This window comes from Rhynchophorus ferrugineus, unplaced genomic scaffold (genome assembly GCF_030347505.1).
Source record: "Rhynchophorus ferrugineus isolate W39M unplaced genomic scaffold, kcgeb_rfMv2 rfM1, whole genome shotgun sequence".
Classification (NCBI taxonomy): domain Eukaryota; kingdom Metazoa; phylum Arthropoda; class Insecta; order Coleoptera; family Curculionidae; genus Rhynchophorus; species Rhynchophorus ferrugineus.
The window spans coordinates 59,364,830-59,388,711 of NW_027472580.1; the positions used below are offsets into that span (position 1 = coordinate 59,364,830).

At 30.5% G+C, this 23,882-nt stretch overlaps 1 protein-coding gene across 1 annotated transcript in view; it reads left to right on the top strand.

The window, feature by feature from the left end:
• The first annotated feature begins 444 nt into the window (after positions 1–444).
• Positions 445–23,882, top strand: part of LOC143198976 (cGMP-dependent protein kinase, isozyme 2 forms cD4/T1/T3A/T3B) — a 355,938-nt gene continuing 332,500 nt past the window's right edge. Inside the window, exon 1 of the mRNA XM_076408685.1 lies at positions 445–788. The gene's annotated coding sequence lies outside the window, so the exon portion shown is untranslated. The remainder of the gene's footprint in view (positions 789–23,882) is intronic.

The window sequence follows — 23,882 nt, forward strand, 5'->3', positions numbered from 1 at the left end:
TTAATATTAATTTTCAGAATAATTATGCAATTACATCAATTATTTACTATATTGTTCCCAAAATTACAAAGCACAACAAATAAAATATAGATGACTTATATATGGTATTTACATTATTACAGCCAGATGCTGATATAAATAATGCGTTTTAATGAAGGGTAAATATTTAATACTATTTATAAATTATTCTACGTAATATAAATTGTTTATTAAAACCAAGTAACAAAGAGAGATGTAATTATAATCATATTTTTTTGGGAAATAAAATGAAAAAAAAAATACGACACTCTACAGATGGTTTTCTTTTAATTTACATTTAATCCATTTGTGGAATTTTGTTTCTTACTTTGCGGCTTAATTTTGTACAGGAAATAAGTCGAAAAAGGTTCTTGCTATTAGGAAATCTGACAACGCCGCTACCGCTAATCGCGTCTAACTCCGCGAGCATCTCGGTGTCTGTGGCCGGCTAGGCAGCCTCAGTTTGTGGTCGTGTGCCCATGTTTTCCATTGAACATCGGTCTCATTCACTATACAACTATGTGAAACAATCTATCTGTAATTGTCTGTTAACCCTTTGTTGCCGAACAAGCCGATAGACGCGATGGTCAAGGTAAATTTGACCACGTCTCCGTCGTGTTAGGTCGGTCTCAAAATCACAATCGCCATGTGATTATTTGTTTATGTGTACACGTGTTGTTTGACAGTTAACGCTTTTGCTACAATTACTTTCCTGCCACTAGTTTCTAGTTATAGTGACATTTTAAGACCGGCTTATTTGCGCGCTATAGGTAAGCATACGACATTTAAACAATTATTTCTCATTAAAATGCGTGTGAATTATTAATGATTCGTCAATAATAAATAATAGATTCGGCTTCCGCTTATAGTTTTCCAACAATTACTGTTACATGTAGAGAATTGCGAAAAACATAATTTACATTTATTTGTGTAGTTATCATTATGTTTTATTGTTGAATTATCAAGTTCATTAAGACCTTAACCGCTTATCTTGAAGTACTTGGCAACGCTGTGTCAGTTGTAAAAACTAATTTGCCAGAGGTGAAGGCTAAATCAGAAGGAAGTGGTTTATAAATAGAATAAAATGAAGCTAAGAAATTTGCCAGTGAGTAATTGGTACTATGCTTACTCTGGCACGATGGCCTTTTAGTGTCTTGTTTATTTATATATAACTAGTACTGCAACAATAACAGCTTATTTTTAAAGCTTATTTTATATAATGTTTAGTAGAAAATAGGTTATTCTTTTATATAAAAATACAGTGTATTGCCAACAAAAATAATAGATATTTTTGTAATCTATGTAATATATTGCTAGTATTAAGGAATGTTTATAGAAAACTGTTTATAAGTGATCTAATTTTCAATTATCGGTTATCAAAATAAAGATAAATACAGTTATACTCTGTCATATATTTAAGTTTTGATGACCTAATATGGTATGTTCAATTGAAAATAAAATTAACATATCCAACATTTTTTAATTTTGGTTCTTTGATTTGACAATTTGGAATCTAGGTCATTTTAATACATATATAGTTATCGTTTAATTTCATAATATTTACTTATATTAATTAACACGATAAAATTGCCGAAATATTAATTTATTTTGTTGAAATATGCTGTATCATTTACACTATCAGTAACATAACATTTTGATTTTTAAAAGTACTCTATGGTGAAATACTGTTTTATCATTTATTATCACAGGAATATTATGTAAAATATGAACATATGTAAAAATTCAAATAAACAAGGATCCAATTTTTTTCTTAGAAAATATGAATTTATACAATAATAATCCAAACAAGTAAAAATAACTACTTTTTCCTTGCTTCCAAATTTATCAAATTATTAATCAATAAATGTTTTATTGATTAAAATAGCTACAAAAAGTCATCTAGATTTGTTGGATATTTATGGCGATCATAGTTCACTGACTAACAATATTTGGGTTTTGGTCTTTTAACATTTTAGAAATGTTAATAGCTTAATTCACAAATTTAATGAGATTTATGATAATGAAATTTAATGTCACGAGAAATCTTAATTTCTAATACATCAACTGAATCAGATTATTTGAGTCTTTTATTTCATAAGCATTTAATTCATTGTGCGAGATTTACTGTAGTGACTTGTTCAGTCTCTTATAGAGTCGAGTTTCTCTAGAAATTAGAACCGCAGTTAACTTGATGCGACTCTCAAAACCCTCTACAGATGATTGATGATGATGATGATTAATGATTAATAAATGATGTCTTTCCCCCAATCCTGTGCATATATTGGAGTGTTAATTTCCATCTTCACTGCAATTCATAAACAGGTGAAATCTATAAGATTAGAAATTAAAATTTGCCATAAATCTTGCATCGAACTTAGCATTGATCTTTGGCATGATATAGAAAGGTGTAAATCTGACATCACGTGACTAGTCAGATAAATATAAAAGTTATAATAAGCCCATTAATATGTTATATATAGAAATATCTTTGAGCAAATTAAATAATTTAAAGTGAGTATAGTGATAACCACTATATCTTGCAAACCTTATATACTAGACTTGGGAGTAGTGGAACCACAGTTGAATTCCATATGAGCAAATTGGTCTAAAAATTTATATATTTTAAAATTTATATATATTTATATAATTATATAATTTATACATCCAACATCTTATCATACATCATCATATCATATATCAACATCTTATCAACATCGTTATCTAAGGATCATTTAATAACTTTGTTAAGATAATCATATGACTTAATTCAAGTCCAAGTTGTTCAAATTTACCAAACGTGAGCTTCTTACAAGTTAAGGATTGGGTCAAGAGATATACCATTTTTAGATATGTATGTCATATATATTATTTGTCATCCTTCATCTGAAGGAATTGGTAACTATTCATTTTTAGTATGAATATTCTTTTGTAACGCAAAAGTCACAATGGCTTTTAAACTTCTTTTAAATGTTAATATTGGATGCTTGTGAGATTATTAACGAACATAGTTATTATTGGGGTCATTAGGTCAGGTATGAATAGGTATAAGATTGGCCCTAACACTCTTGAATACAGTTCTATGTTTAAAACTTCATTTTATAACATGATTATATGAAGAATATATTATTTGTAAGATAAGATGTCAGTAAGTGAAAGTGAGGAGGAGAAGCCTCTTTAGGTCAATCCGCTACGCTTTGTCAGAAGTTTAGAGTATATTGAGGAATGCAGCGGAGCATTATCGTTTCTTGTACAGTTTTAAAATTAATTTGCAAATGGATTATTAATAAGATTATAGGTGGGCAGCAGTAGGTATCAAATAATTTGAGCCACTTGCTCACATGCTCCTGAAGTAATTTTAATAAAAGAATTAATAATATATTATTTCTTAATGCTACTAATATCATATATTCTCTATGAAGTTCTTTTTAAATATTTCAGGGATTAGATTCAATATAATTGGAGTATGAGATCAGGCTACTTTGTATTACTACAATATGTTGTCTATATTAAATTTCATTAATTTTGTTTATGTCAAAATTAATTTAGGTTTGTTAAGTATTTCTTAAATATGAATACTAAAATACACTATAACAAGTCAGTTGAATAGTCCCCGGTCTGACACATAGATGGCGCTACTAGAATTAAATCCATATGTTTTTTAGTTAGCCCTAACCCTCAAAAGATGCGTGTATAAATTTGACAGCTGTCGGATCATTAGTTTTTGAATTATAGCATTTTGAGTGAAGCAACTTTTGTTATTGTGAAAAAAATTCATAGAAAGGAATTTCGCGTTTTGATAGAATATTGCTTTTTGAAGGGAAAAACTACAGTTGAAGCAAAAACTTGACTGGATGCCGACTTTCCGGACACTGCCCCAAGAAAATCAACCATAGTTTAGACCTGGTGAAATGAATACCGAAGACGATAAACGCAGGGAACGCCCAAAAGAGATTGTTACCGAAGAAAACATTCCAAAAAATGATTTAGAATGACCATAAATTGAAACTGAATGAAATAGCAGACACTCTAAAGATCATTGACTACCTTGAAAAAGGAAGGACCATCGTCCGTGGAAATTTTCGTCGAATCGTACTACAAAAATGGTATCGAAAAGTCGGAGGGTTGCTATAATCAGTGTATCACCCTTAGAGCGAATTATGTTGAATAAAAAAAGCTAATTTTGACAAAAAAATGTTTTACTATGGCAGGCCGGGAACTTTTCAATTGACCTGTTAGATACATCTTCATAAGGTTCAAATAACATACATTAATTTAAATTATTCTAGTCTCGCTACCGTTAGCGATCAGCCTTCTTTAGATCGCTAACTATTATACTGATGGACTTTTTTTGGAGAGTGGGCTGATCATTGCATCTTCTATCCGAAAGATCAACTTCGCCATAGAAATCAGTTAGGCTCCCCTTCATATTTAATTCGATAGACATATCCAAACCATTGTAATATAGATCCTTCTTCATGAACTGTACCTTTGACTGTACAGTCTGTGTACAGCATGCATCTCGAAGAGAAACATACAAAACTTGCCTTAAGTATAGCTCATGGATTACTTCAAAAGAAAAATTTAATTTTAGTCTTGGTTTCTATATGTTTTTCTAATCATCACAGATAATTTAATACTGTTTCATTTGATATGATTTATTACAATTGTAGGTGCCGTTTCCTTCGCCTCCATTAATTGGAAGAATTCGCCACATTGAGAACGTTATCAAGGAAGATGTATTCTTAGAAGATGTAATTTTTATACATTTCATTATATATTCAACCATTTGATTATATATATAATATCAAATGGTACCATTTGACCATTGTCCATTTGACACCACCTTCTTATTTGCAACATTAAGCACATGCTAAGCAAGACCTTTTAAGGGTTCCGAATTAATAGTTTACGTAGACTATATAATGTACATTTGCAGCAAGGACTTCGTTTTGGTATATTTATTTATATATGAATTTAAGCATATTATTGCCCAATTATAGGACGGTGTAATGTTGACGATCAAGTGAACATTCTAAATTAACTTGGTCTTAACTTGTGCTATTATGTTTACGTTCTTTGGTTCCACTGTAGAAATGTCATTGGTTTGTCAAACAAGTGTCAGGATATTTCAGAAAAAATATCGATATTTTTACCATGAAGACCAAAAGAAGGTATTTCATTTCTTTTGATGAAAATATCGGTTTTTTGAATAAAATATCGGACACCTAACTTCATATTTAACATTCATAATAAGGAATTAGTAAAGTTGTCGGGTGCTGATTTATTTGATTTCATCGTAATATATCTAATTTTAATATTTGAAAAATCTTTTAGTTTAAGATTGTTGCAATATTATAATAGTTTATTGTTATTCTGAACAATAAGTACTTTTGTAGAACTTTATGAATTATTTCATCCAAACCTAAATCCTTAATGTTATTTATCTATTTAAATCAGATGTTTCCAATTGTATATTATTTTCAAAGCTGTTTGGACTATATTGTTTATCGATTTTTATAAAATGAATATTACATGTATCATATAAGCTCAATTAAATACAATTTACAAGCTATTTTTTATATAATTCTTTATGATATGTTCAAAACGATAAGAGTTATTAATAGCAGGCTATTATGTGTTTAGTTTATAATTAAACTACTACAGCTACCACTTAAATTTATATTACTAACTTTTGATCCGTGTAGAGCCCTGGGACGTAATATCAAGGAAAGTCTATAATATCAACATTTTCCACTATTTCAAAACATACACTTAAAAAAAGGAAGCTCTGTGGGAGAAATGTCCCACGAAATAACATACAAGCCTCTGTTCAGTAGACAAACTAAAGCGTTGTAAGCAAAGCTTAGTTTTTGCACTAATCAACGCATTTTACTTTATCACTTACTGCATTTCAACTGTTCTCAATATTCGCTTTATTTAGATCCATAGATTTTTATCTATCTGGAAAATTATAGAATTATAATGAAAAAGGGTATACCATTAACATTTAACCTATTTTTAACCGACTTCAAAAAAGAAGGAGGTGCTATGTTCGGCTGTATATTGTTTTAAATGTATCTTCGCTGATTTCTCCGTCGATTATAGACCGATTTTCAATTTTTTTTATTCGAAAGAGTGCTCTTCCGAGGTGATCCCACTGGAACCAAGTTTGGATCTGATGGGGGAAGGGGGCTAAAATGAGGGAAAACCTCAAATTTCAAAGACACCTACAATGTTTTCACATATTTTTTATATCTAAATTAATCAGATATTTGAGTATAATGTTATTGCTGAACTGATCTGACGAAAAATCGCAAGTAGTTCAGTGTAAAAGTCAGTCAGTTTACTTTTTATGTACTAGCCATAGCATATGAGACATCGTATAAATATTGTGGGCAACTGTTTCTATGGTGTAATGGTTAGAACGTTGAGCTCACACGCGATGGTTCAGAATTCGATTCCCAACAGGGCAGCAACTTTTTTGTTCTAGTTTGATTGGAATTTTTGTCAAATCACCTAGACTACGTAGCGGACCCTTGGGCCTGAAACTTACCTTATTTTCAATCACTGTTTCTTTATTCCTATTTTTCCTTATATGGGCTGTACTTTTACTTGGGTTCTCCATTGTAATACTTAATGAAATAACTGCGTAATTTATATAACACTAGAGTAAATATATAACACTAAAAGGAGAAAAATAAGATATTTCTAACAAAAGAATTGAACCGACCATGATGATTTGGTATGATTTGGCAAGATCTTGATTTGAAAAGGATAATGAAGGAGCAGAAATTCTGTTTTATTGGTCACAATTTATTGTCAACTTCAAGAAGTCGCAGGCCAAATGGGTCAAATAATTAAACTTAGTTTCTAAAAAAGAATAAAGAAAATATAATAAATAATAAATTAAATAGAATAAAGGGTCTTTGTTTAATATTATGCGTTGAGAGCACAGAAAGAGAAAATTTGAGATGGCGTTCTTAACCTTAAGATCAACAATTTATAATTTTCCTTGATTTCCATGTGGTTGAGTTTGTGATTCAATAGTATTACAGGCATTGAAAAAGTCTCTAGCGATCAGCGATTCACTCGGCTTGTCATTCAGAAGTCATTCAAGGGATCTCTTCAAGGGAAACATATCAGAGTTGAAGATGTTAGTAAGTTGGAGAGGCTAAAAGTTAGGAGGATTGACTCACTCACTCGTGTGGTAGTACGAATGTTTATATGGCGAAGAAAGGGGAGATCTAGAAGGTGTTTATTTTAAGAAGGCGCATAAGATGAGAGTATCTGCCCATGGAAGATTTTTTAATATAATGAGGGAATTGGTGGTTAGTTTTTAATATATGTCGGTGCAGGTTATTTGTAGGGAGGTTAATATTGTGATATCTCAAATGTGATTCCCAGGAACTTACTGTGACTGCTGGAAAGCATGGGATGTTTATTTTTATTAAATAGGTAGGGTCTGGGTCAGTTGCGTCTTTTGCAGAAACAGGCTATTGATGCTTTCTCTGAAGAGAATATGAAACCCGATCTAACCTATATTGATATTTATCTACCAACTCTCGCATGTAATCGAGTTAGCTTATCAATTTCATTAAAATAATCCAATTTGTAAATAAGATTAGTGATAATGATATTTGAATATAAGCTTATATACACTTTTAATTGTCACTAGTTTGTGTCCTCTGTAATAACCGTAACAAATAAACATATTTAAGCGTCATTTTTATATCATGATGCACGTATTGTTTAACTTTTGTTTTATATTAAAATAATTCTAGGAAGTTCTGTTATATTAAAACATAGGGATAATTATATTTCAGTAGAATATTATATTACCAATTCACAGTAAGAGTGTTAGTTTTTTATTCCTCTTTCTAAATTCAAATATCTTTTGTTCAGACTTTTTGTCGTATTGTAGTCCATTATTTTTTTTTTAATTTGAAAAGCTTATTTGACGATTTTAAAATTATCATTTTAGTTTTTCTATTTCTAAATGTTCTTTTAGATTTTTGTATAATATGTACCTTCATTATTAGTGAAAATGCGAAGTATTATATCAACTATTATTAAACAACTTAACCAAACTGTTAAGTTCGATGGTTTTGATATTTGTCTATATAAAATAAGAGTTTTCCTTTTCATATTATTTAGTTACTTAATGTACACGGACGTCAATCACTGAACGCTCAAAGTTACATTTATGACAGTAATCATTTTTGTTGTTTAATTTGAACAAATCTGTTAGCCAAAGACAAGACACTTTTAGACCATCAGACAAATGCTGGTGCTTCGTGATATCACAATTATTGTCAATGACAAAAAATGACCTGGAATACCAAAATATTCAAATATAATGCATTTCAAGTTTTATTGGACAAAAATCCTGCTCAAACTCTCAAAGTATTATAGATTAACGGTTGATGAATTAGCTGTTTGCAGACGTTTGTATGCGGTGGAGAAGATCCAAATGGGCTGAAAATCGCTACCAAATAAATTGACAAAAAGCCCAAGGAGAATCCTAGCTTCTCCCGGGAGAGTCATCCTCATAAACACCTATGCGGAATATTCATGGCTTAAGTGTTGCTGTACCATATATGGTGTGATCAGCAAGGTATATTACGAACTTCTACAACCGAATGAAATATTGCTGCAGATAGCTACCAAAGTCAGTTGAATAAATTGATCGACATATTGTTACAAAAACAGCAGCAATAGAGAGAACAGACGCAAAGTTATACTCTTGCAGATCGAATAGAAACTTCAGCAATACCTAGCGTACTCACCAGACCTAGTGCCTTTTGATTACAATTTCTTCAGATCGATGCATCAAGGCTTGTCAGAAAAATAGTAAAACTATTTTGATTAATGTATATTGTGCCAATTTTTATGGATAATTGCCTTTCTGAAATTAAAATATGACTTAATATATGCAAGCACCTATTAACGTTACTAATTGGTATTAATACTTTCGCATACAAATTTAGAATATTTGAATGTATAATTTTTTATGAAAATGGTGCTAGTCTATTGCGTTGTAGCTAATTTGTTTTACTTCTTAATTTACACGAGAATTGTATATATTCAGTATTACCACTTTTGCAATGATATGTTTTTATAACGGCCATGAAATATTTTCATGAACAGCTTAATTATTAAAAAAGCTGAAAATAATTATATTGCTGTTTGTAAATATTAGCAATATCAAAAGGACATATTCTTTTTTTGAGCTGTTACGAACTTGATGAATCCTTTACAGTCGGAATAGTTGGAACTATAACGTTAGGCTGTACCAGGTGTTGGAATTAATACATCATACATTACAAAAGACTGTGTATAATATACAGCATTTCGTTGTTTCTTTTAACAATATATCCTGAACTAGAGATGTTAAGTTTTCAAAAGATATATTCACAAGTTACATTAAAAGCATACATTATATAGCATTAAAAGATAAAAGATTAAGCCGGCCAATCAGCTTATCGGTTTGATGGGAAAACGATGTGACTTTCAACGAACTTCTAAAGCCTTTTGATAAACCATGAACCAATGATAAAATAATTTCTCATGACAATACTAATTCATACATCAAAAATCTCAAAATAGGCCCAAAATATTTGGAAACTCTCCAATGGGTAATTCCCATCAGCCATATTCTTAAAATATTTCTTGGCCCGACTACCTTTTGTAACTCTGTATGTGGTCTGTCGGAAGTTCACTTTTTATAACAATTACAAATTAATCCATAATTTATTACGTGCTTTTATGTATTCTGATAATTTTTTTATTATTTAAGCATTTTCAGCATTTGTTGAGAACAATTGGTGTATAATAATCCAAATATTTTTCTGAATTTTCTATAACTTTTTGTCATCTTTTTGGCAATACAGCGCTATCGCGTTGAAAGGACGATGTTGCTTCGGTCCACTCATCACCAAATCATCGATACATTTTCCCACATTTTAAATATTTTGAAACAGTGCTGCAGCCCACTCATGCTACATCGGTCTGAACAAGCGGTAATCAGAAGGCGATGTTCTTCAGAACTTTTGCAACATGTAGCGAAGCCTCGTCATGCAAGAAGATAACTTTGTGTCTGTTATTCGTCATTGCTAGTTTTTTTTTGCTACGATGTGTCGTTCAGTTTGTTCAATTTACGTCGGCAATATCTATATTAACAAACAGCATCTTATACAGTACACCTCGCTGGTCCAACCATGTGCATAGCAAGATATAATGGCCATTGTTTTGGTGTCGATGTGGATGGCTCTCTTGATTTTTTTGTGCTTCACATTATCTTTCTAGATCTACTCTCCATATCCATTCATGGGGTGCCATTCCCCCCTTTTTGGATCTTTCTCATCTCATATCTGAAATCACATGAATGAATGAACGTGAATGAAAGTTATACTGTTTGAAACTCCTTTGAGAGGTTAACCGTTAATTCGCAATTCAATATCTCTTCGTACTTTTTCGGTCCTCCAGACCGTTTTTTATCATCAATATCACCACTTTTAAATCCTTGATTGTGAAGAAATTAAAACAGATAATTGTGCTATTACGGTACAGATATTAGGTTTCTAGAAATATTTGATGGGCTTCGACAGCAGATACCGAAAGTTAGGCAACAAATGATTGTCAAAAATACAATTTTGAGGCGTTCCAGGATTAGCGTCTATATACATTAGATAATTCAACAATACTAAATGAAAAACTGTTAATTTATGTAGAATTTCAAAACTATTGGATTTAAAAGTTAGGTTAGGTTGTTTAACAGTAGTTTGCATTTTCAGCAATAGATATCACTGATCAAAATATATGCTGTTTGAATAATACTGTTTGAAACTCCTTTGAGAGGTTAACCGTTAATTCGCAATTCAATATCTCTTCGTACTTTTTCGGTCCTCCAGACCGTTTTTTATCATCAATATCACCACTTTTAAATCCTTGATTGTGAAGAAATTAAAACAGATAATTGTGCTATTACGGTACAGATATTAGGTTTCTAGAAATATTTGATGGGCTTCGACAGCAGATACCGAAAGTTAGGCAACAAATGATTGTCAAAAATACAATTTTGAGGCGTTCCAGGATTAGCGTCTATATACATTAGATAATTCAACAATACTAAATGAAAAACTGTTAATTTATGTAGAATTTCAAAACTATTGGATTTAAAAGTTAGGTTAGGTTGTTTAACAGTAGTTTGCATTTTCAGCAATAAATATCACTGATCAAAATATATGCAAGTACCCAACATATTTATAGGGACTTATCTTTTCACTCCTTGAACAGAAAAGTTAATAATTGGTGTTGGACAATATTTTTAATAGTAACATTTTTCTTTACTAAGGAAAACGTTTTAACAAAAATATTTTAAAGGACGTCATTATTTGCACTATATATTTTTCACTACGAAAGATAACAAGGAGTTCAGTAACAGAGATTATAAACAAGTGTTTTGTGAAATCATTTAAAATTAAATGCTATGTTTAATATATTAATGGAGGTAATTAATTGATTATAACGAATATAATAATGACATTATTGAGTAATATTAATTAACAGGAAATTAATAGATTTTTTTGGATAGGATCGTTAAAACCTGGAACCAGAAATAAAGCAACATGTGTTCTCGATTCTTCTCAGATATCATTTTGTAACAGGTTACTTTCAATTTTTTTTTATTGCCCTTACGTCACTAGCGAAATATCATGTCGAATAGCTAACGTTCGCTTTTGTCGTTCGAATTAGTAAAACGGTATTAGTGGTTTATATTTTTAAATGTTTCTATTTTGATAATGCGGTCCGATCGTAAATTTTATTGGTTACATAACAGCTCGGATTAAGTCAATTCAAGATGGTAAAAATAGTATTTTTTTAATCGTTCACACTTCGATCGGCGTTTAACGAAAGAAACTGCTGGTAATGAAGTAGATGTTAGTTCCTGTTAGCCAATTTTAATTTATATTATTATTTTGTACAAACTCTTTTGAAAGTAATATTGTTTTACGTTGTTGGGTGTAGTTTTTACTTCTTCGAATTCACCAAACAGAAAGAATTTATATATTAATAAAATAATTAGTAAAACATTAATTTATATTTGAAAATTACGTACTTATATAATACGTGTTGCAGGTATTTAAGTTTTTATTTATATAGAGGTGAAAGTGATTGATGAAGTGATGAAATACGAAATAAAATTTTTTTGTATATATAGAGTTTAAAAACAAAATTTTATTTAACTTACAACTGTTATATTTTAAAGTAAGCAAAAAAATTACTTAATAAACTTAACCTAATTGCACACTATCTTTGAACTACTGGAACCGTATTAGTTACACGATATATAACAGGTCAATTGAAAAGTCCCCGGCCTACCATAGTAAAACATGTTTTTTTTTTTGGCAAAATTAGTTTTTTTATTCCACATAATTCCCTTCAAGGGTGATACACTGATTATAGCGACCTTCCAACTTCAACTCGATACCATTTTTGCTTCAAATTCGAGCATTCTTTTGCGATCTGAGAACAGGAAATAGTCGTTGGAGGCCAGATCTGGAGAATGCGGAGGATGAGGAAGCAATTCGTAGCACAATTAATGGATTTTTGCCATCGGTTTCACTGACTTGTGACACGGGGCATTGTTTTGGTGAAGTAACACTTTTTTTTTCTTCAAATGCGGCCGCTTTGCGGCGATTTCGACCTTCAAACGGCCCAATAACGCTACGTAATAGTCGCTGTTGATGGTCCTTCCTTTTTTCAGGGTAGCCAATGAGAATTATTCCATGCGCATCCCAAAATATAGACGCCATAACCTTGCCAGCCGACTGTTGCGTTTTCCCACGTTTTGGAGCGGGTTCATCGTGCGCAGTCCACTCGGATGACTGTCGATTGGACTTCGGAGTGAAATGATGGAGCCATGTTTCATCCATTGTCACATATAATGTGATCGAAATGCAAGCAAAACAACAACAAGCAGAATACTTCAACATTACAACGCTCGAGCACATATTACAAAACCGTAAATACCAAATTGGAAACAAAAATGGAAGTAATGGAGTAAAAAAGGAATTAAAATGCGAAGTGTTACTCCAGGCTTTCCTTCTTCTCATTACTACCCGTTCCGACATATAAGTCCTGTCAGAGAACCGCCTCAATTCTTAGGAAGATCTAAAAATGGGTCGATTCGTAGATAGTCAAATGATATATCGTTCTTTCGAGATGGAATTCATAAATAGCTTGAAAAATGGGTAAAAGTAGCAGGAACGTTTTATGTTGCTATTTTTCTGCTTCCTATCGATAGACAATACGGTGTCCTCTAAGTGTATCATGAAAAGCACAACGATATCATGAAATTAATTAAAAAGAACTTCAATAAACTTTAATGTAATTTAATACAATATTTACCTTTTGGTATCTGGCCACAATCTGTCTATTCAACGTTATAACTTTTTCTTTCTCACTGGGAAATGAAAAGAAACGAAAATAAAATAATTTATTCCAAGATAAAAATTAATTTATTAAAACTACTTATATATTTACGAATATTTATGGTTTGGTTAGTTTTAAATTTGTTCTCACATTTCATAACTTAGATAGTTACATAGATGTTAGCCTAATTCTAAAAATTCAGATATTTGAATAAAGAAAAAATATGTTTCTCATTTTTACACTTTTATGGCCGTAAATATAAGAATATATATTAACATTAACAAGATATTTGTATTAAATAATAATATAATTGTTTTAAATTTTAAAATTAATTATTTTTTATTAAATAGAGTAGTGGAGAAATAAAGTAGAGGCAATATTTTTTGTTGGTTCTCATGCAGAACTTGTCAACATACTATCTTCCCTCTCTATATGTTTTTGTTCTTATCTTTTACTCTCTTTTTTATATAATGTTACGTCGTAAGTAAACCTTTACTTTCTTTCAAAAATTTGGGTTCCAAATCAAGTCAATCAATAGAATTAGCTCAGTTTATTAACTTTGAATAAAATATTTATTATTATTTTTACACTTACTTCTTCATTTTTGAAAATTGTTATGAGATTTGGAGAGCGCGATTGTTATCGACGCTGAACGCCATAGTTTCTGTTTTGTTTACTGTTAGTACTTTGGGATGCTATATCAGAAGCTTTATAAATATTTGACTATGAAACAACATTTGGCATAATAAAATACTATTTAAATTACATGTAGGAATCCTAGTTTTCCTAAGCAATACTCATCTATATTTGGGTATTCCATATGATGTAAAAATCATGTGAAATTCCCTTAAGTTTTTTGTTTCTTATTTATTCCCTTCCCTAACTTCTGTAAATAACTTCTAAAAGCCGCACCTAAGCTAGAACTGTTTATTTTGGGAAAGAAAGAATGATTTTTTGATGAATTAATGAGGGTTGACTGGAACCGCGATGAAGAGTAATTATTACCCGCGGAATTATAATTTTTTCCTAATAAGATAAATATTGAAAATAACTGTAGCATAACCAAAAAGAAATAGATATTGAGAATATAAGAGCTAGAAGAGGTAATGTTGGATAGCTAACAATAACAATCTCTGTAATATTTAAAATAATTAACAATAACAATAACTATTTCTGTAATTTAGAAACAGTAGAAATCAAGGATACTGAGTGCCAATCAAACCAAACCAACTTTGTTCATTTAAATATCTTTGTGATTTTCAGTTGTCATATGTATTTAAGACAAACAAATTAATTAATTTAAATACAAAATTTAATACACATACTAACAAATGTATATTGTTTTTTAAAAACAGGTGTGTGTCACCGCTCATTATTTAGTGTTTGTCACTTGTATAAAATCATTACAATTTTTATTAACAAATTAAACAACACAGTGTTATTGTAAAATATTGTATTTGCTATTATACTAATATTATTTTGAACGAGCATTAGAATCTGGTACGATATCCAGGCTCTTATCGTACTTTATGTTATAAGATATATTATTTTATTACTAATTCAATCTAAAAATTTTCATTTTAATACTGGTTTCAGTATAAATCTTGTAAATGATAAAAGGCGAATAATATTCCGGTACAGGTTGAATTCGTGCCGTTTTATACTGCTTCGAGGGTTCGCAAGAGTGATGTAACGTTTCTTGGCCTCTTGAGGCGCCACCAAGGTCGCAAGAAGCTTCTGACTGGTCAGTATATAACAATGTTCAGTTATATTTAGATATTCTTTATCACCGATTTAGCTAAGTTTGAGAAGTTTGACACTTAGAAATTAGATAAATTAAGAATGGAGTTATTTAGAAATTAGTGTAGCACTATTTATGACTAATGCCGAAAACATTATTTATTTAATACATTATTATATGATTCGATTGCAACCAAAATATATTACAAACGGTGACACAGCAGTTTTGGTATATTAATGGAAATGAAAAGATATATTTTTTTATTAGTGATACACTCTGTAAGAATATATATTGTTTGACACATCGATATTGTCAATAATATAACCTGATATTAGACTATTAAATTGAAAATAAAAATGAATGTACTAGGTGTTTGTATGTATTCTGATCGTTTTTTTTTAACAGGGAATTTGTTGGAAAAAAAAGGTACAATCTAGAAATGTCTAGAAAGAGTTGATTCGTCAGCTTCTTAGCTCTCTGAAAGTTCTTTGATATTTAAGTTAGGTTTTCGTCCACTAAATTTTGCAATTTTTTCATTGTCTTGTGGCCCTTAGGCTGTTTTTTTTTCATTGAAATGATTATGGTCAGCATCATCACCTTTTTTTTAAAGAGTTTGATGGGCTTCGACAGCCGATATCTTCAATTCAAACGACAAAATGTTGAATATTGAAAATGCAAAACCGTCATTTTATGAATAGAAATATTAAAATCATTGAATTTATATAATAATATAAATTATTGCATATAAGGTGTTTTTTTTGTGAATTTTAATACTTATTAACGATGTATTGTTAATCCACTTGCATACTGTTCTGATTCCTGCATATTTGAAGCAGATTCGAGGAAGAGAAATTCTGTATTAGAAGCGTTAGAATCATAGGTCTATGGACCAACATTTGACATAATATTTGTTATTTTGATTACACATAGGAAACATAATTTTCATAAGTAATTCGTTTTATAAGGAGTTGATGTAAAATATTCTAAACAAATTTCAATCAAGAATCTTCAATCAATTAAGATATCAGCTTTTCTTATATAATAGTACAAGCAATTGTCGGAGTTGTAAATAAATAGTTTGGCCAACGTGTATCACATCATTTTAGATTTCATAATAATTTTATACCATTATTACATTAAATCATGTTATTTATAGTAGTATAGTTTAATGTAGTTATTGGCCTATAAAATGCATCTTAAAACTCTTCACAATTGACTTTAACGAGAAAGTATATACAAGAAATATCTGCAAATCAAACATAAATATGCTGTTAATTATATGCTGTTTTAAAAAGTAATTTATAAAATATATTTGCTTCGACTTTGTACGTATCTCCTTGGAACATTAGAATATATGGAATACTTTTATACTTTCAATTTTATTGTTATTATTATCAGTACAGTGTCAGTCATTACTATCAGTACAACGTTAATCAACATTATCCATATATTGTTAGTTAGTGCGCTATCTGGATCGAATATAATGAATATTGCGCCAGCTTGAAGGCCTTACAATTAGCATTCTTCACCTTAGCATTGCTGGCCTTTTTATGATCGTCATCCATATATCTTTTGGGGTCCCTATTATCTTCCATGCATAAAAAAATATTTGGTCACAATCTTTTATTCTTCGCAATTCTTTCGACAAACATGTCTAAACTATCGTCTTTTTAATATAAACACCCTTAAGTTAGGAATCTAGCTTTATAATGTTCAGATGTAACTGTACAACTAGAATTTGGGTTGATGTCGGTTTGAATTGATTGACTCGTGTATATCTACTTTTAAGAACTTTTTTTTAAAACTTATTATTTACTTATTACTTATCTTACGTCGCTCGACTGATACGTTCCTGGTTGTTCAAGAAAAAACCTCGCGTTTGGGGTATCTAGACAAAAGTTTCGTTTACATGAGAGTAGTATTTAGCCCGGCAGTATTGCTTGTTCGTTTTTTATTAATAAATCGTCACGTCTTTCTGTAAAATAAATTGGTTTTAAGTGAAATAAAATATTTCACATTTTGTGGCGCAGTTGCTATTCAATTCAGTCATTCATTTAAGTGGAATCAACTTACCTATTAGGAAATTAAATAGATATAGGGCTAATTTTAAAACCAGGGCGTGAAATAAAAATTATGTTCAGATAAGATAATGCGAAATAATTTAACATTTTAAATGAATACAAGCAAAGATCAAAATAAATGATTGAATGGGAAATGAATAAAAGCTACTTCTAAGCATGCGAGATCCTAATGTCGAGATGGTCGGGTGACAGTTCACAAATTGAAGATATACTTGAGCAACCAATTTCTAGCGACAAGGAGATAAATTAAAAATACACATGAAATATAATCTTAATTACGGTTAATATTATGGGTAGCTAAATAATGGAACTGATTGTTATATCATTTGTATGGTATTGTTAATATCAATATCAAACAGAAAATGACAATGATGGTTAGAATCTTAGTTTAAAATAGTCAATAAAAATAATAGATAATCATAGTAAACAACAAACAGCATATAACAGATGTTAGAGATAACTGATAATGGGTAATGCTATAGATGCTAGGATGAAGTATGAAGTAGTACATGTCAGGAAGGAAAGATAACACGCAACGCACATACCCTACCTGTTAGTGGTAGTTTCTACCCTACCACTAACAATAATGGACGTGCAATGAGAGCGAGGGAAGCAGACGCACGCAATACTGCTATTAGGGTTAGTAAGCATTTCTAAGGTAAAGCCAACATCTGAAACAAATAAATAGCCAATACCATTCCTGTTGTGCAATCATATGTTCTAACTTCAACTATGATGAACGTGCAATGCGCACAAGGGAAAAACCAAAGTCAATCACTCTAGATATGCTGCCACCACGAGCCAACAAGAACAATTTTTGGTGGCGTTTATGCATGCTTTAGATGAAAAATTATTAAAAATATAACTAACTAATAAAAATTATAACAACACAGCAAATAACATACAACGGATAATAGCGATAATTGATATCAATGATAAATATGCTAGGATGACATGTGCACACGGTAGGAAGGGTGAGCGACGTGAGTTTTTTTTATGGACTCTGATTCAATATCCTAAATCCTTTATTTCAATCAGATCATGTAATGAATGTAATAGTTTTCCAACTGTGAGTCTAGAATTCCTTTTTAAACAATGGACCCACATTTTTATTCTATCCGCATCTTATAAGTACTGTACCTGCAAAAATAATACATCAATAAAGCAATTGTTCATACAGTAGTACTAGCACATACTTGTACAAATAATTTAAAAAATCAACTTTGGCAGCTCTTTCTTGTAATTTTGTGGTGTACACATCTGCCAGCCGCATACATTTGGTTTCGTCTCTTTGTTCTTCAATTTGAGCTCTAAGTTCCAGGTTTTTTTTATTTTCCTGTTGCCTTGAGTATTCTTTATAACATGCCATGAACAAGCCTTTGTTCCCACACATTATATCTAGCGAAAACTACAATTCTATTAAAACCTAACATTTTATAATACTTTATACACATATTTTGAATTGTTTGCTGTTCGTTTTCTGTATTAAATAATAAATAATTATATCATTATTATCTATCTTTTATAAAAATTAACGTAAAAATAATTTTAAATGACAACTCTTTTAAACAACGCGTGGTAGTGAAATTTGTCAAGCTAGTTTAGAATATTTATTCTTTAATACATGCATGAGCAGTTCTGGCCAATCAACACGCACGCTGGGGTCCTTTTACTGTCGCCGAGTTAGTAGGTGTCGCTAGTGCAAAGCCAAAATTCTAGACAGCTTAAAATATAGCAGTTCTAAGTAAAATAAAATCTATTTTGTTTTAAATACTTTTCATTTTATAATTTACATACGACGTATTTACATTATATTATATTCGTAATACAGCATTAACATTGAACTTCTTTTAATACGTCATTTAGTTCTGTCACATTTTTAACGCATTAAGAAAATCCAACAGCATTTGAAGGATGTATTACGCACCTCATATGTCATTGAAGAAGACGACGTCTGGCCAGCACTAATAAAGAATCGAGTTTATTTTTAGCCATCTACAAGGAGTATCGTGTCATGCGGCAGATTTTAAAAATGAACTGATTCAGACCGCAGGCAGGTCATCGTTCAATTACAAAAACAGATTGTTTCTATCATATCGCGGTCGCAACAAAAAAACCTGCGCGTATTTGCCGTTAAAATTACGAACGAACAACAAACATATTTAAATTTATTCGCGGAAAGCGGCCCCGCAACCTTGAACGTTTTCAAGTTTCGAGCTAGCAACTATTGGTCAAAATACCTCCTGTTTTTCTTTTTCTATTTATTTATATATTTAATTTCTCGATTATGTAGTCTTGGAGGTATAATTTGTTTGATCAATGTAAATATTGTCGTTATTTATTATGACTTTCATACTTGTGTTTCTCGTTTACTATAAGTTTCAATAAATTCCTGGAAATAAGATAAATTTCCAGAAGGGAATTTATAGTAGTAAAATAGCATGTTTCAACGGTTTTTTAATGTATGAATTCCTTCACTGTAGTGGCTGCCATTGCCGCCAATTGCCACTGCCAGCTGTCTGAATTAGTGTTCTGAAAGACGGTAGCTGTTCTTTTGATGACAATCATTGTCCACGAAATAGTTTTTGAAAATTAGAAAATTTTGGAAAGCAATTTTCATGGTATAACTTGACATGTGTTAGCTTGAATTATACTATTGTACATCTTTTTCCTCCCGCTTATAAGAGAAAAACTGACAATGTTAAAACTACTTCATTTAAAATAAAACTTAAATTACAAAAATTAGATGGGTATAATGGTTAGTGACGACAATTTTCAAGCATTAAGTGGCATCAACTATGGTATTGTTTCAGGCAAATGTTTTTGAAGGTTCGTGAAGACTTGGGTAAAGACTGTATGAAGACTGCCAATACTTGTTTTATGTGCTATATCTATTTATATATGCTTATGTATGCTTATTTACACCGTCGGAGATCTTTCCAGGGGTTGAAGTGTTAACGAATTCCGTCTGGCTCTTGGCGTATAGACTTTCCTTATCTCAAGTGTCTTTTCCGATCCCAAAATACACATGGTTTATCACCTCATTTTTTACACACTCTTACAGGATTAATGTCTTAGAAATTAGCTTATCTAAATATTTCGAGTATATTTGTTGATATAAATAAATCCGACATATATAAACTTGACATAAAAACACCAAACACATAAATACATTAGACGCTTAAATTAATTTCTACATATATTAAGTATGACTTTATCGCAAATTCTGCGTGTCAATCAGTGCACAGCTAAGGAACAAATCTAGAGATGCTGCCTTATTTAGGTCATCTTGTCGAATAAAACGTTGAAGAATTACTCAGATACTATTGCGAGGAAATTGATCAAAATTATAAAGAGGTATCTAAAAAGATTCTGTCCAGTAGTAAACGTTTGAAGATTTATAATGACAATATGAAAACTTTAATATCTATTATAAAAAGAGACTGACACCTCTATGTCTTGGATCTTAATACTATTCATTAATTTTACACATTACTTCTGTAAAACGGACTTTACCTTTCTCAATAATTAATTAATTTCTTATTTAGTTAATGAAAAAGGGACACTAAAACATACAGCGTGCAAACATTGATATTAGCACTAATCAGCTAATCATTAATGTTAATTATTCGATGACAAACTAACAATTGAAATTAAAGTTAAGCAATATTCATCATAGAGTGATTGAAATGTCACAGTGTTGTCAACCTTATAGAAATTTGCAAAATGCAAAATCCATAATGCAAATTTTCTAAAACTTTTCCAATCGTTTCTAAATTTTTAATGTTACGAATTCGAGCATTATTACAAGACAATCGGGCTTTATTATATATAAAATTAAGAATACTGTTTTGAAAATCCAAATATTAATGTATAGATCACTAGCTTATTTCAAGGTCTTCCAAATAGACAAAAAGATTGTATCTTCGTTAAAGGAGAGGAAAGCAATTACCACTTTAAATGAAGGGGAAACATTACAATTAGGGATAAAATAATATTGATCCGATGCAATCTCCTTAGCTGCAGTTGATACACGAAATTTCTCAATAAGTTTTCACTTATTTGAAATTAATTCACTAAAGAATAAATCACTAGTTGGAATGGCACTGGTGTTACTTTTAAAGAACGTTGTGCGATATTATTCAAACGCTTCCGTGCAAATAATCTCAACTGCACTAACTTTGATATAATTTTTATATACTGTCTAAAAATAGAGTCGATATGTTGAAATGAGTTTGCACAAACATAAAACAATTGTTTAAATGTTAGATGACATTAAATAGGCATATTAAGGAGAAAAATAACTAGTCGTTAACCATAAACGTTTTCGAATAAAGTGGTAGATAGCCTATTTTTCACTAGCACCAGTGATATTATTGTCATTTTAATTAAGGCCATTCTTATTTAGCTTAACAATATTCTTGACTTTGCTTATACTAATTTGTACAACTGATTTTTTACTGTGTTTAATAAATTTTAATAGTTTGATATCAATTTTTATTAGTCTTGGCCAAGTTATATGTTTATAATTTCTGTTCTTCCGCTGAAACATTTTTTTTCTATCATTTCTATTATTTATTAAGCATTATTTGGCTTCGATTCAAATTTTTGAGTTGTTAAAGTTTAAAGCCAAGTAGTTCACTAGCGTATCAGTAAATGTGTATGTAGTGTGTATCAGTAAATATTGGCAGTGTGCACGTAATGTTCTTGATTATTACCTCCAGGGAAAACCCCCATTTTTCATTATTTGCTTGACAATAGGTTGAATATTAATGAAATATTTACCATTTTTATTAAACACGAAACTTAAAAAGAAAAACTCAGTGGATCACCATCTGAATTGAATTTATTGAGGAGATAATTGGATTGAAAAACTACTTCGAATACTGAAGAAAATAAATAAAAGGATGATATAAACTCTCAAAACTTTTTTTATCATATTTTATTTAAAAAAATATAATTAAGATAGTATATCACCTGCTTTTCAATTTTTGTCAACACTTATTTCAGATGAAGTACCTTTCGCACAAGTTTAGGAGAGTCTATCTGTATTGTACATACCATTAAGTTATCGTCAACCCATTTTCATTATTTTCAATTACAACAATTCGTGCATCAATTACAAATTACCTTCGGATTTCGTAAATTCTGTTACAGGTAGGCACATTCTGTTAACAGCTGACAATAGGTCTTATATTCAATTGAATGCTAATTTTCAATCAGTCAAGTCAATCTATCCATCTTATTTTCTTTCTGCCATGTCGTCTCGTTCCTTCTATTTTCCCTTCTGAGGTGATTCATAATAATTGGTATGTATTGTTGTTTCTTGTTACAATTCTAGATTATTACAATTTATTTTTATGATTACTTATAGCAATTCTTTTCCAATGTGCTTGTCAACCAGAATCTGGGTAATGGTTTCCTGTATGTCCAAGAGATTTTTAGAATTCACCCATATAACCACATTTCAAAGGCTTGAAGCATTTTTGATGATGTTTTTGTTAATGACCTGAATTATATATTTTATAAGAATATAGGCCAGATGAAGCACTTACATTTATTTTCGCCTAGTGTACGAATTACTTTCATCATTTTTGTTTTTTTTTTGTTTATTTGCAACCTCCAAAATAACAATAATAGACAGTCGAGTAGAGAGTTGTCCAAAGAAAATATGTCTTGTTTCAACGAATCAAATTATTTTTCATAATTGTAATTGTGCATTTACGATTGCCTTCTTTCAGACGTAAAACAAAATGGCCTTGACAACTCGAGCAATTTTTTTTTGTTCTGGGCCATTTGGTTTCACTAATACAAAATATGTTGATATTTAAGCCGATATTTGCTTCAATCGATGATTTTGCTTACCATCATAAATGTTTTCGAGTAAGTGATAATCCAAGTAATTTCCCGTTAGTTTTTTTTTAAATTTGGGTTTGGTTTTTTATGTTCGGATTACAATTTTTAGGTCAATAGAGACCTTTCAAAGAGTCAATAGAGAATACAGGATTTCGTTTGATGTATCTGCTGTAATTTTTCCGTCTTGAATGGTGCTACGACATTTATAAAATTGTCGACCGCATAGCTCCCAGCTTCACTGACAGACTTCAATTCTCTCGCCGTGGTAAGGCACTGATGTATAAGGACAGTTGCTCATTAGCTAAAAATTCAAAACCGGATTACCGGAAAAAATATGCCATCTGTATTTGTTGCTATGACTTGTAAAATAATTTTAATTAAAGTTAAAAAGGTTAAATTGAAATATCATGATAACTATCTTCAATTTTCAACAAATATAAACATATAGTCCTTCCAATAAAACAGCCAATGCACGGCGTAGATAACGTCAAATATACTGCCAAATGCAGTTTGTAAAAATATAAAATTGTAACAGTAACCGAAGCAGTTTATAAAATTCGATTTGTGTTGATACTGGTCAACACTATCGTCAACTGTCTACAAAATTCTTAAAAACATTAGTGATAATAATTAGAGGTAATACAAACGGAAAAACTTCATAAACCAAAATTCTAAGTTAATCGGCAACGTTATGCGCGCCGACGTCATACATTTTGATGACGTGAATTGGCTGTTTTATTTTAAGGATTATA